The sequence below is a fragment of the Palaemon carinicauda genome, chromosome 44 (assembly GCF_036898095.1).
Source record: "Palaemon carinicauda isolate YSFRI2023 chromosome 44, ASM3689809v2, whole genome shotgun sequence".
Taxonomy (NCBI): domain Eukaryota; kingdom Metazoa; phylum Arthropoda; class Malacostraca; order Decapoda; family Palaemonidae; genus Palaemon; species Palaemon carinicauda.
This window is the reverse complement of record NC_090768.1, coordinates 47,021,420-47,028,460: the sequence shown is the minus strand read 5'-3', so window position 1 is coordinate 47,028,460 and position 7,041 is coordinate 47,021,420. Positions and strand designations below refer to the sequence as shown.

The window sequence follows — 7,041 nt, the reverse complement described above, 5'->3', positions numbered from 1 at the left end:
ATGTTTCCATGACACGGGGCTTCTTTTGTACGTTCGTGTGTCCGTTTCGGTTTCACCAGCGGACTCATCGAAATTCAGCTCATCCCGGATTTCCTTCTTAGCAGATTTCATAAATTCAGGAGAGCAGAAGAATTTTTTTTTTTCACTTACACATTTTTTTCTCTCTTTGTTTTCTGTTCTTCCAAATAAGGTTTTTTCTATCTTTCACTTGCACCTTTTTTTTTTCTTTTTTCTTATTTTGTTTCTCCTCCTAATGCTTTTATTATGCCTTATTCTCATATTACTCAACATAAAGTTTCGTCTTTTTCTCAGTTCCTTCTTTTATGTCATCATCATCATCAGCCGTTGCTAGTCCACTGCAGGGCAAAGGCCTCAGAAATGTCTTGTATTCATGTCTGGGGCTTGGAAAGTTTACATCACCCCTCTGGCCACTGTGGATTGGTGCTGATAGCAGATTTTAGTCTCATCGCTCACAGTAAACCAACCTAGTATGGGTGGCCCTGACTAGTACAGCTTTGATGATCACAGTGATACACAAACTCACCACGGTAAGGTATCCCTACTTAGAAAGCGTTCTTATGTTTATGGTTTTTTATATCCTTTCTCCTTAATGGAGTTTTTTTTTTCTTTCTCCTTTGTGGCCCAATTTTCTCTTCTTCAAGATAAGGATGTGTCCATCTCCCTTTCAGAGGCACTCATCCTATAACGGCATTAAGGATACTTCGATGCTGAATAGGATTTCACTTTTTCGAGAAAGTGTCGGTTATTATGGGTTCGTGTAAAGTTATTATTATTTTTATTATTATTATTATTATTATTATTACCCTAATTGGAAAAGCGGGATGATATAAGTCCAAGGGCATCAACGGGGAAAAATAACCCTGTAAGGAAAGGTAATAAGGAAATACATAAACTACAATAGAAGTAATGAATATTTAAAGTAAAATATTCTTGGACACATATGCACACATAGATTCAAACCTGCCCATCCCCTCCCCTTTCCTAACCACAACACGGCAGTTTCTGTAATTTGTGGGAGGTTGTGGTATCCGAGTGTAGCTCTCTGGGTACCCCTTCTCACAAGGGTATGACTACTCCCTCTCCCCTTACCCGAGGGTCCGGGAGATGCCAAGTAGACATACATCTAGCAATGCTGCTCAGTATGACAGGAAAGAAAGTTATATATATGTAATATATATATATATATACACATTATATATATACATTATATATACATACATATATATATATATATATATATATATATATATATTATCGCCAGACACTTGCTTTTTATTATATAGAGGATAAGATGAACACGCGCGCACATATTATATATATATATATATATATATATATATATATATATATATATATATATATATATATATATATATATATATGTGTGTGTGTGTGTATATATATATATGTATATATATATATGCATATATATATATGTATATATATGTGTGTGTATATATATATATTATATATATATATATATATATATATATATATATATATATATATATATATATATATATATATAGAGAGAGAGAGAGAGAGAGAGAGAGAGAGAGAGAGAGAGAGAGAGAGAGAGAGAGAGAGAGAGAGAGAGATAATTTATATTTGATTTACTTTTAAACCGGAGTATACCTTCGTTCTCTAAGAAGGGAAAAAAATGGTATTTAAATATCAAATGAATTAACAGACTAGTATTCAATCATCATCAAAATGTCAGTCGTCAGGCATCACCCTCAATATGATCACTGTCATTGAGGCAGTTAACAAACCCACAGCCGTGACTAAAAGACTTTGCGCATCGCATTCCGTCGACAGATAAAGAAATGAAGTTTCCTCCTTGAAATGCGATATACGAGCGACGTGTTCTATCTTCTTTCAGAGCAGCCGAGCCCTTGCTCTAGTGTAAACACCAAAGGTTAAAAAGAGCTCGAGCCTATTAGAGCTCAGAGGTTTGGTTACCTGAGAGTTGGAGCCGGTTATGTATTTGGGCCTGCAGAGGGGTGCTAGGAGAGGGGTGACGTGTGGGGGTGACTGGGGGGTTTTAAGCAGCGCGAGCCAACATAACGGAACGGGAATATGGGTGGGGTGAGGTGGGGTGGGTTGGTTTGTGTTCAGAAGTCGAATTTTTCCTGGAAGGAAAGACTTCGAATCTGGTTATTATAAAGTTTCAATAAAATATGATTGCTATTCGGTATGCTTTGAGGGCTGCAATAAACCAGAAGATATCGATCAACTTTGGTAGGTTTCAATCAACCGTAGTGGGAGGTGGTAAGCGGCAAGGTGGTTTCGATAGACTATAAAAAGGCTTTCGACGCCTATTTCATATATGTAACCTCTCTTTTTCGTCGTATTTTTATCAGATTTGTTTAATGCGTAACCTGGTATTTTGTTGTAAAATGTCTCATGGGGCTGGTAAATCTCCTCATTTGAATAATAATAATAATGATAATAATAATAATAATAATATTGTAAAATGTCATCTGTTTTTCCGCCTTAGTAAAAATATTTCTTTTGATCGTAGATAGTTGTCTTGCATTATTCTCATTTTTTTTTACACGAACAACCGAAAAGTATGTATTATGATATGCATACAGGTAGCATATGTAGACTAGTATGTATAGAACTATATGGCCTTTAACTATAGTAAAAATATTTAAAGCCATTGTTGTTATTAATCATAACATTTGCAACCCATAGAATGATGTCAGGCAAAGTTTAAATGTGATGTAGAAGTCCTTAAGGGATCAGTTTCATCATTCACCGCCAGGTATCAGTATTCGATCCTTGTCGAAGAAACAACAATTTTGGTCGCAGTCACTTACAAAAATATATCATGGGTGTTCAAAAATGTCCATTAAAGATGGGGAGAGTTTTTGCATAACTCATAATCCCCTCCTTCGAACGAAGCGGAACCATTTATCAAAATTATATATCTTTTATAGATGGGTAGAAACAATGTTGGATAAGGTATGTCCAAGGTCCTTGACTGATATTAAATTATTTTGTTTTTCCTTGTTTCCTTTCCTAACTGGGCTATTTTCTCTGCTGGGGCCCCTGGGCTTATAGCATCCTGCTTTTCCAACTTTGGTTGTAACTTGGCAATTAATAATGATAATAATATACTTATTCGAAAAGGACCTTGAGTATAACTTTTACTTTAGTATCCCAGTTTTTGTTTAGTTTGTCGTTTCACAACAAACTGCTTTTCATTGATCACAAAGGTCTTGCCTTCCCAATGTTGATTCTCAAATTGAAATATGAAGATTTCCAATGATGCTGATCTAAAGAAATGTAGTTGATAGATGGCCCTATTAATGAAGATATGCAATAAAACTAGCAGTTTCTATTGTTTGTCGCAAGGCAAATGATGGTACTTCAAAATAAGTTGATTTTCTTTCCTTTGTTTCTTTGTCTGAAGAAGTTTTTGTTCCATATCGCTTTAACCCAGTGGAAGTTAGTCCGATTACGTTAAGCGTAAGATTTTTTTTTTTTTTAGCAGAGTTAATTACCTCCTATAAGGAACTTTTAAGGTCAAGGGGGTAGGTCAAAAGTAATTCATATGATAAAGAAAAAAAAAACAATTTTGATTAATGGAGAAATGTTATTAAATCATTAGATTTGTAAAGTAAAGGCAAGCGTGAAATGTAAATGAGATGCGAAATAAATCATTTATTTGCAAAGTTAGAAAAGGTATTGGTAGAAGTATAAAACGGAATTGATTAGATGCCACACTTATCTGTCTAGTCTATTAAGGATAGAAAACGTTATTTTTAGATATTAGATTAATTTTAAACAATACTCCTCACTAGAACAAGTAAAACCTACATATGACTGAGAAAGCAATGTAAATGAAATTGGGAAAAGCACACTTGTGTGAGCCAAGATGGTATATGGTTTTCATCCACCGTAATTACCCAATAAGTAGATGTCTCTCTCTCTCTCTCTCTCTCACATGCCAGGAGCCAACGAGAGTATTGTGTTACGTGCAAGTAACTTGTAATTTCGCAATGGTATTTGAATACGACTATTACTACAATTCTTGAATACAGATGGTAAATAAATCAAGTGCTCCCCCTCTGTATTTGAATTCTAATTCTTCATATCTTCGTAAGCTGAGTCCTTCCTCATCAATCGCATGTGATCGAATCCCACCCCGAAAGAAAAAGGTTTCGTTAATTATTTCTTATCTGAAAAGCAGAATACTTGGTAATTAAAAACTTGAAGATGTCACTGTGACTATTACAAATACATGCGCGTGTGGAACTGAGCCAGTCCTTATAAAGTCTTTAGAAGGCCAAACATCCCTTTATTTCAGCACATAGTTCATAGTTTTTTTTAAAATATGTAACGACACGGAGTGAATACAGTTCGTTGGGACACATGTAAACTTTATTACTTGACAAATCGCTTTCTTTATGTGGAAGTTGTTGTTTATTGTGGTCCGAAATACGATGAAATCAAACTAGTTTTACGATACACTAAATAGGATTTAGTGTAATTTACCAGGAGTGAAGCCGGTTGGGAAGTAAACGCAGGGTTGAGACTTCGTTTTATGGTAATCTATGAATACCGCAGTGTAAGGTGGAAGGGGGGGGGGGGGGGCGTTTGGGGTGGACCGCAATTCCCTGGTACGTAAGAACGTAAGGATACAGCTCCTAGGTTAGGTTAGATGGGAAACCAAAAGTTAGGTGGTGTTCTTGTGTTTGTTTCCCTATTAAAATGTGGGCTTTCAGTCATAACATTTGATATTTTACACCCGGTCTGTGCCAACGAATTACAAAGGCTCCCAGCGTCTGGCATACCTGGCTAGTTAACCTTTAAAGCAGGATCCATACAATGTATGTGTCCTGCTTTAAAGTATTGACTTCCAGCTGTACAGCGAACGTCTCCATTTGACGAGCTGAATCAGCATCTCTTGTGGGATAAAGTTGTTATCCCCTTGTCCTTCTCTGCACCGGCTGAACCCCACGATTACCCAGTACAAATTTTACTGTTCATGTCAACAGAAGGCTTTTTTTTTTTTTCTCTCTCTCTCTCTCTCTCTCTCTCTCTCTCTCTCCATAAATCAGGGTGAAATCGAAACTGAGAGAAAACTTCTTCATAAAATTTTAGTACAAAAAGATTTTAACGCCCAGTTCTAGAGTATTTATACTGACTAATATCATTACCAGTATTTATAGTAATAAAATATTGATTTGATAATGAATCGCTCGCCTTCTTTGAATACGGTATGGAACACAGAAGAAGAGGAAGATTTCCAGAATTTGATAAGATGCGAAAATGGACTGATGGTTTCATCAGCTAAAAACGGAACCAGACGCGACGAACACCAGCTCACAACAAAGGGCGTCGGGCGGGTCTCTCGCCTGCGGTAGCCTCTATAGAACAACGGCAGAAGTTGTATTTATAGAAGAGATTGGGCCAAGATTACTTTCGGACAGAAGAAAGGGAACAATGACTCTAAAATGTGTGGTGTGCTGTTAATTTTAGGTTTTATTGACCATTTTTCTTACGCTCTTCGGCAGGACATTCATTGTCCGTTTTTACATGGCTGGTAGAATAGTGACTGTATATATATATATATATATATATATATATATATATATATATATATATATATATATATAAATATATATATATATATATATATATATATATATATATATATATATATATATATATATATGTACATATTTATGTGTGTATATATATGCATATAAATATATATATATATATATATATATATATATATATATATATATATATATATATATATATATATATATATATTATATATATATATATATACATATACATATATGTATTTATATGTTTTTAGTAAAACATGCCCAATCCATAGTAACAAAAAAAATAAATTAACCTCAACACAAAATGTATCACTGAGTTTATACTAAAAACAGGAAGCGAGAATTATCATTACCGGTAAAGATCAACATCGCCATAAATCTTAAACTCCAGAAAACGTAGCTAGGGTTATGGGGTACGTACCCAATCTACCCATAATGCTTACAGTCAGGAGACTGTATTAGATATATAGAAAACACTGTATTAAATTAATAAAAGAAAACACTATTAAATAAAAGAAAACTATGAAATAGTTTGGTATGCTCTAATAACCTCCAGTCCAAAACTTGTTTATCTTTCGTCCGAGGAAGCATCCGTAAATTGACTTACCTGTCCTGTGTAAAGGTGTCCAGATTACACGGGGGAACTTTATACGGCAGCCTTGTGTTGTTAATCCATTTGGTAGGCCTAAGGCCCTGTAGGAATTCGAAGACTGTACTCCCTTTTTTTTTCTGTTTCGGTAACTATATTTATGACAAGTAAATTAGTTATTGTTTTTTGTAGTTCTAACACATAAAAACTCACTGGTAGTCTTTTCAAACTTGTAATACCTGCTAGGATTAATCCACAACACTCAAAAACATCCAGTTTAGCAAGTTTTTACCGTCGCAGGTCTACGTGGTCTTCGAAGTTAAGCCTAAGTATAAAACAATCATTCGGTACGGGGAGGGGTGGGGAGAGAGATAGATAGGAAGAGGCAACTGAGAGCAATCTGACGGACCTCCTCTCAACACCGCGTCTCACAAGTTACTGACTGAGAGAGAGACTTGCAGCTTAGCTTCGCTGCGCTGTTGCTTGCTCCGATTGGGTCGCTCATATCTCGGTTCCGTAGATGTGTTGAGATTTAGATCACGCGACAAATTAAAACGAATCGGTGTTGAAATTTTAACGTTTGTGTGAATTCTAAAATCATATAATGATTAACAGATTCCTGAATTATTTATTTTTTAGCTAGATAGCATTTATTGAAACAAATTGGACATTATATATATTAATATATATATATATATATATATATATATATATATATATATGTATATTATAATATATATACATATTATATACATATATATATTATAATATATATATATATATATATATATATATATATATATATATATATTATATATATATATATATATATATATATAT

At 34.3% G+C, this 7,041-nt stretch overlaps 1 protein-coding gene across 1 annotated transcript in view; it reads right to left on the bottom strand.

Moving 5' to 3' along the window:
• LOC137634450 (cylicin-1-like) overlaps nucleotides 1-6,647 on the bottom strand; it is a 202,440-nt gene extending 195,793 nt beyond the window's left edge. Inside the window, exon 1 of the mRNA XM_068366850.1 lies at nucleotides 6,220-6,647. The gene's annotated coding sequence lies outside the window, so the exon portion shown is untranslated. The remainder of the gene's footprint in view (nucleotides 1-6,219) is intronic.
• Nucleotides 6,648-7,041: the final 394 nt, after the last annotated feature.